Genomic DNA, 8,548 nt, shown 5'->3' with positions numbered 1-8,548 from the left:
TAGGGAATGTGGAGGAAAGGCATAATATTTTACAAATAAATATTTGGATGTATAGTAGGTGTATACATTATATCCTACCCGTTTGTTTTGGATAAAGTGTGCTATTTCCTTACAGACATTCCTGTGCAGTCTGGATGAAGGACAAGGCAGCATGGCCTAGAGAGATTGATGCACTTCACTTGATGAAACAACCTGTTTCATCAACAAGATGCTCATAAAGTTGTTCATGAAGATTGGACTCAATGATCTTTTCCAACCTCAATGACTCTTGTGATTCTATGATCTTTGGAATCTATACAAATGAATCCAGCTGCCTCTGTTTTTCTTTAATGTGGCCAAGCTTATACAGACTGGTAAGACTTCAGCTATAGGGTTGACTTCTTGGACGATTTAGTAAAAGGTGCTGCAAATTAATTAATATTTACCAGCAAAAAGGATGCTGTGCATCTGAACTTGTTTCGGGGAGCTTAATTTTATTTAACAATCCAGACTAAGAAGGGGTCTCTGAGATCTGCTCTCATCTGTCAGCTCCCACCCAGATGTTCCACGGCAGGTTCCATGGGCTTCAGAAAATAGACTGGAAACCACATATTAACTGAAGTATGCGACTCATTAACTGAAAATGCCGGAAGAAATGATCAGCAGAATTCGTTCCCATCTTTATTTTGGCTGTTTTGTGTTCCGAGTCCTGCACGCTCGGTTCAGCATTCCTATCTAGGTTAGGTGTTTGGGGACCTCTCCATCTCCTGCTGCGATTTCCCCGTGTCTGAGTTTCTGTCCATCACACAGACTTTCTGCCTCTGCTGATAACGTGTGGCTTTGGAACATCAGGTGGAATTCTTATTTCACTTGTCTTTGCTTTCTTCTTCCCCAGCATTGTTTCTCTCCCCTGGCCAGTTACCTCTTTCTCCTGGAGAACACGTCTATCTCTTCTTTCTCTATTTTCTCTTTCTTGCTACCACAGTTATCTACAGCTCAGTTTCTCATACCGTTATGAAAATGTTTACTCCCGCTTTTCTTCTTTTTCCCTTCCCCCTGCATTCATCCAACCTTTTATTCCCCCTTTGTTTACATCTCACTGATATTTTGCATTAAGTAAAAATTTACTGCTTTTGCTTAGAAGAAGTAGATCTGACAGGGTTTGCAAGGCCTTTTGGTGCAGGACTGTGCAGGTCCATGGCCTCCTGCCCTCAGTCCCTATGAACCCCTGCAGAAAAACTGCAGAGGGAAATTTGGAGAGTGCTTTCCAACTTTCTGATGTACAACAAGTGGATGTCATTTGTACAACTTATTGTACAAGATTCGTCAAGATGTCTCAAGAAAAGCTGCAAAAATTGCTTCCCATTGCTATGTTTGAAAGTCAAGTTTTGACAGAAATCTTGAAGGATTCCAGGAATTCAGTGAAAACTTCTGAGATATATATATATTTTTTTTTTCTGCTCTTGAGATCTGCATCAACACTCTAGACCACATCAGTTTGTTGGTTTATGTGCATATACATGTGTGGACATAACTGTGTATATGTGCATATATGTGTGTATACAACCTTACACAGGGATTTTTGGGTTTGTTTCTCTTCATACGACTTGAGCCTATTTAAGCGATAGAAATATGAACTCATGGGCTTCTGCATAGGTGTAAATTTATGGTTATGTAGCTGGGCTGAGTGTTTCAATTGTTGTTGCGGTATCTTCAGGAGCAATCACGTCAGTGACATTGGGGACGCTACAGGAATTCCCATGATGGGCAGCAAACCTTGCTCAATACGGATGTTTTTGTATCACCTGCCAAGATGACCCCAAACTGCAAGACTTCTCCATTTTAGAAAACAAGCGTTAGTCAGCGGTATCTCCAAATTCTTGTGCCGTTCGGAAAATTTCTGATTTGTCATAATGAAATTGTTACAAATGACATAAAGTCACGAGTATCACCATGCTGTTCATCACCATAGCTACAAAAGCACACATACTGTTACAGAATTGTGGAGAAAATAAGTACAAAGCAATGTAGAGCGGCTTACAGTGTATGGAATAAAATAAGTTAGTGATGAATTTTTTTAACAAGGTGTTGTATACGTATAGGAAATCAATGACTGCGTTGTTTCATATCTGCAGTATTGCTTTTCTTGTACTTTTCTGGCAAGTTTTGATTTAATAGGTGCATGTTTCAACACCTCTGTTAACATTTAACAAAAAATTAACAGCTAAATGCAGTAACTTCTATTGAGTCCCAGTGACTCTCCGTGCAATTCCTATGGCTGTGACTCCAACAAACCCAGTGTCTAGGGTGCATGCAAACAGGCTTCAAGTGATTACATTTCCTTCTTTATTATTCCATTTTGTTTCCCTAAAGGATTTCACAAATATAATTGGGGACTTAGTCTAGTTCTCACTTTATATCCAGTGAAATACATTTCAAATGTCTCTTTGAGTACCTTTGCAGAGAAGAAAACAAAGAATCCCCCACACAATTATCAGTAATTAGCTTTCTCATAAATATCTAGCTTAAAATGGCTAGTAACTGCACGTCTGTTTCCAGGACAATAGTGGAATATCAGTCTCCAAACATGCTCTTGCAGTATGTTTAAAGATTTTCAGGTGGTGTTTTTTGTTAGTTGGACCCAGTAGCCACTGAATAGATCAAGAAGCATTTACATTTTATTCACTATTCAGCTTCATCTAGTTACATCCCCCTTACATTTAATATTAGAATTTTCCTGCGAAACAATATTCCTTGGAAGCGATGAATGATTTGGCAAGGCACTATCGGAGCCAATAGCAGTTTTGCTAAGCTGTCCTACTCTCCATTGTCACGTTATCAAAATACACCGCAATAAAGGACACTTTGCATTCTCCCATTTTATACTACTAGCCCACTGGTATCCTCATAACACATAGTCCATACATTATTTAATATGCCTGTTGTTCAGAGTCTCTCCTTATATTGACTTGGAGTTTAACTTCATCATTAGCTACCAAAGAAGTTTCCATATACACAACTATTTTAATCGAATTGGACTTGTATGTCTATGGCTTTTTTATAATGCCGTAGATTATTTTTCAATCCTACTCTATGTGAAAGCAAATCTCAGCTGTGGGCAGAGTCAGAAATGAATCCAGTGTCTGAATGGGCACAGCACAGAGACTGAATGACATTCTGACCCCTTTGACATATTATCTGAATGCAAACTTTAAAGAAGATGGTGAGCAGTAGGTCCTGGCAATGTCTGGAAAACCTAATTGATGTAAGAGCATATAATGACCACTTTTTAAAGCAAATTTACTCATTTTACTAAGGGAAGGACGAAGAGTTGAGTTGAAGGAGTTGAGCTGATCGGTGCCACCAGCAGATTGTGGTGAATTATGGGCACACGGGGCTGTGTGCGCCCATCGCGGTGTCTGGAGCCGCAGCAACATGTCCACCCCTCCTTTCTGTCCTCTGCTAAATCCCCTGTGCTTTGCGGTCAGGTTTGCGTTTACACAGGTAGCAGTGGAAAGTTAAAGCGTCATGCTTTAAGTTCAAAGGATGCAAAAATATTTCTGGAAATACTTAAGAAATGTGGGGAATAATGATATCTCTTTTTTTTAGCCACCCCATCTGTAGCAGCGTTTGAACATCACAGGTAAGCTCATTCTGGGTTTGGAACAGGCACAAGAAATTTACATCCAAAATCTAATTTGTTTAGATGCTGTTAAGCTCCTGAAAACACAGAATTGGAATGAAACGCCTTCCCGACCATAACCACGGCGCTGCAGTCACGGTGCTGGCACACGCGGGAGCAAAAGCGCTTTAGACAAACACAACAGGCTGAACAAACAAGCAAGAAATGCTCCATATGCGGAAAGGAAGCAATTTGTAGGCATCGCGTTCTCCAGCAAGACGCAGAAAACAGACACCAGACAAAACGCTCAGCAATTACCGTTTAATGGAATTTAAATATAGTCGCGTGTCCCCGACTATCCGTAGGTTAGTTGTCACTTTGTCATTGCTCATGGTATCTTTTTTTAGCTCCTCTTTTCCACATCTCACTTTCTAAATAAAGGTGTTGGCAATATTAACACACAATATTTTCTAGATTGAAAAAACCTCCAAGAAGCTGCAGGTATGGTGGTGTCATTGGGGGATTTCTGAACATCCGAGTGCCTAATTTTTGGGTTTCAGTTAATTGCAAATATACATTGGTGATGCTCTGTGTAAACGTTTGGCTTGGAGTTGTACTCTGCAGCTCAGGAATCAGTAGTAATGGTGATTTGGAGGCATATTACTATCGGGGATTGTAATATGCCTCATAAATGTCCAAGGATACATTTTAAGCTAAGATGTTTATGCCCCATCATCGTTGTAGATATTGACTTGTTTTATTTTATTCTCTTCGGTTAATTTTCTCAGCCATCAGTGAATTATGTTTTGTTTCGAGTGTCTCGTTTATTAAATTTCTATGTAATCATTTTTACATGGTTCTGACTATCAGTGTCTGTAATCAGTGTCTGTTCACTGCACTTCATCCCAAGCTTGTCTCAGAAAAGCTTATTGGAAGAATCTTAAAGTTTAGAACTGCAGTGAAAAATACCTCTCTGCTTCTCCTAAAAGGTAATCTCCAACCCTTCTGCTGCTGGCACACGTCCACACAGCTGAGCTAGGTAAATAGCCAGTCCCTCAACAGATGGCCATTAAGTCCATCCCTTGAATGCCAACCGGTTTGGGAGCATCAACCTTTCCATGATGCGAAGGGTAAAGTGGGAGGTGAAGTCCCTGTTCACCCCGTATCCATCCCGTGAATATTCTCCGTGGGCTTTGTTCACACTCCAGACAATCTCTGGATCATGATCACCACGCTTGATGATTGCATTCCTGTAAGCTTTAATTGTGAAAGGGAAAGTTTCACAAGAGGAGTGCTTACCTTTGAGATGGAGCAGAAGGAAACAGACTCTTGTTCAGATAGATGATCTGAGTTTCTGACAGTCGATAACTGAATTTTGGGTGTGCTAGATTTCCTACTGAGGTGACATATCCATGGAAGCACAAACCTGAAGCGTTTGTTTATAGCTGGAGACAAGCCTGGCTAATTAGCAACCAGTCCTTAGCAAATGCAGGTTTTGAAACATGATTCCAGATTGGGACAACACTTCCTTTGGATTTGTCTTATCCGAACACTTCAACACGTGGTATTTCAAAAGAGCGTTGGTGAAAAGTGGTTGAACGCTTGCACATTCATTCACATCCACTTCCAGAAGTTTGGAACAGCTTTCACAGGCTATTCCTTCCTTTAAAAACATTGTTGGTCTTTGTTCAAGAGATGAAGACAGCACAGGTACCAGGAGAACATACCTGCCTGTCTCTCTGTTCTTATATAAAATAGACACTTTCATTATTCCTCCTTAGAACCGACATGAGCTCTGGGCTAAATAATTGGTGTCTGCCCATGCCATTTTTCTTTCTAGTTGTGCTGTCTCCCCTGACCATTCTGCTGCCTCTGTATTTTGAGATATTGAATGTTGCGTGTCGCACTGAGTATCGGTACAGAGCGTTTGGAGATCTGTGCGCCATGCCATGCAGGTCTTTTCTGGGAATAATTCTCCAGGTGTCACCAGCGTCCAGGCTGTGATTCCAGAACACCTTGTATTTATCGGCTGAATTGGGTCTGTTTTCTCCTACATTGCTGTGCTCACTTAAATACCCAAGGGCTTCTCTCTCTCTGGGGCAATGGTTACCTCTGATAGTCTCTTGGATACTTCAGGAGAATTTCATCATCTGTTGAGAAACCCAAACTAGTTTGGATATTCTTTACTGTCATCTGTTTCGCTGATGTTCTAGAGAAGTTTTAATTTAAAGAGAACTATTAGTAGACAAGCTGATTTGGCCAGTGGCTTTCAAGTATAAAGCTTAATTGTTTTACAACATTGACTTGAATTTGTTCTTCAGGCTGTATTACCAGCTTTTTGTCTGTAATTCCCTAGATTGCTTAGAAAGGTGCTCTTTGGCCATGGAGTTCTGTGGCACTTTAATCTGGTTTGATCTGACCTCTGCTTTTTCACTGACATTTCTCTGACTGTGATAGTCTACCTTAGTTACATTTAAATAAAGAGATTTCTCCAGCTTCTTCCAAGTACAGATAGACACTGTAGCTTTTCAAGAGTCTTTATCCTACAAAATTACCTGGTGCTGAGCCTGTCCCAGCTCTCTCGCAGCTTGGCTGCTCCTGAGATAATGAAAGTATTTATATCTTTGGCTGTCTGATCTTCGCATTCTCTCTTAGCTCATCTGCTACACCCCACATTTTAACTGCCAGAGTTTATTACTTACACAGCTTTGAAAGAAAACAATACCTGTGCCACATCTCTTGTGCTGTCGGCATCATAACATCCAACCTCTGTGCTTCCGTTCGCTGTTTTAAGCCATTAAAAGAAATTTTTTCATACTCTTGCCGCTTTGGTTATTTCTTACTTACTTGTCTTTTTCTTAATCAAATGGTGGGGTTGTTTTTCTTGTCATTAGATGGTCCAGTTTCTCCTGAGCTCTATTGTGTAAACACTTGGAGAAGTTTCAGAAACACAAGTGGCGAGTGAACTGCGGCGCTACTGAAACACCGGACTCAATAAAGACATCATAGCTTCTTTCCCTAAATAAATCAGGGGCTTTTTGTCTCCTGCTAAACAGACATCCTTAAGATGAGAAAATCCATTACCATCTTAGTATAGTATTGGAAAAATGGGTATATGTTAAATAGCTAAAACTGGTATATTAAGTCTTTAATTAGCCTTTTATTAAAATACTGTGCATGACTTGCACATCTCCGTAACTCTTTCTGTCTTCAGTTAAGAAAAATATCTTATTCCTGGGTGGAAATTTAACACTGTAATAGACCTTTTGAATAACTGATGAATATATCCATCTTTACCATTAATTTTCACAAATGGCTAAGCAAAATCTTCTGTGAGGATGATGAGATGAAGTGGAGATTACTCCAGATATTTCAGTGAACAAGCGATGAAATGAATCAGTGAAATTTCAGCTTTTATTTCCCATATATACACGGTAAGCTGGCTACCAGGCGCATCATATGGACACTGGTACCTAAACACCATCCTCAGCCATATGATGAGAGTTTCTTGCACAGAAAAGCACAAGGGTAAGCAGCTCAGAAGGAAGAAAAGGACTTTACCAGTCAAGAGAAGTGCAAAGAAATGTTACTTTGCAACAGCTGTGCATACAAGAAAACAGAAGGAAAACCGAATTTCAATTAAAATTCAGAAACATTTTATAGGAAAGAAAGTTAGAGAAAGGAAAGACTTGGTGGATAATTTGGAATATTATTGTTTAACTGCCAGATGAAAAGGAAATAGCAGAGCTGCTTCAGCAAGAGGTCCTTACATTTATTCATTAATTCTCACCTTGCATCTGCAATAGGGCGGCATTAGATCTTTCTTGCCTATCCTGTTTAATCCCTGTGATGTTTCTCTCATGGAGACCAAAAAACCTGGGTCACGCACAGAGACCTATATAGAACATATAGCAAATAATAACCTTTATTATGGCAGCTGCCAATGCAAAAGTTATTTCTGCAAAAGAAAACCTCTGTGAATAGCCACAACCTTGGCTTTTTAGCATCCATTATTTTTCAAGCTAACCCATGTAAATAATTTGAAAAGTTAACGCTTACTGCATAATATAAACCCACCATAAACATTCCTCACATTATTATGATAGTCATGCTAACACATTTCCCATTGCAGCTCCTTATTTCATAAATATAATAACTACTAAGAAGTATGTGGTTTGTTGTTTTGGTCGATCTACTAAGCATGAATACAGATTTTTCTCTTTCCTTAAAGCCATAACATTTAGCTCATCAGACATCTGCATCACTTGACTTCATTTGACCTTTGTGCTTGAAAAATACATGTATATATATGTATATATTGAGAGCACTTTAAATGCAATCAGTATTCAGCGCGTTGCCAGTGGTGGTTCTGTCTCTGTAATCCACAGTGCCGCTGTGTGTCTGCAGGCACAGGCCTTTGGCCGGCTTCGCCGATCCCTCCTTCCCCTGTAGGGTTTAACAGTCTGAGGATTTAATTGCAATCATCCTCGGAGCTCACTCAGTGCCATAGGAGGATGTCCTGAAGGTTAAAGTCACGCTCAACATCTGGAAACATCTGCCTGAGCTCCCTGTAAAGCCAGTTGTGAGCGGCTCCTCCGGAGAAGGAATCTCAGTGGAGATTATTAACTTAATTATGCTCTCATTAGCATTTGTGAACCTGTATGTATAGCTAGGTAGCAGTTCTCTACACAACATGCTACGATAGGATTTTGGAAACTTTAAAATCATTGATCTATTCTGCATTTGTTAAACTTTGACAGGGCTGTGCAGAGAGTGAGTGCAACAAACAGCAGCCGCGTGTCCAAGGGTTTGCTTATATTTTGTTTATATAATGCTGTGTTTTATCCTGGCAAGAAAATGCCTTATTTTCCCCTTAGTGATTTTCCCTGAGCACTTAAGAACAGGCCAATAGAGGCAGCTGGTGGCACTGGGGTCACTTAGGAACAA

The sequence above is a fragment of the Patagioenas fasciata genome, chromosome 7 (assembly GCF_037038585.1).
Source record: "Patagioenas fasciata isolate bPatFas1 chromosome 7, bPatFas1.hap1, whole genome shotgun sequence".
Classification (NCBI taxonomy): Eukaryota; Metazoa; Chordata; class Aves; order Columbiformes; family Columbidae; genus Patagioenas; species Patagioenas fasciata.
This window is presented reverse-complemented; position numbering follows the sequence as displayed.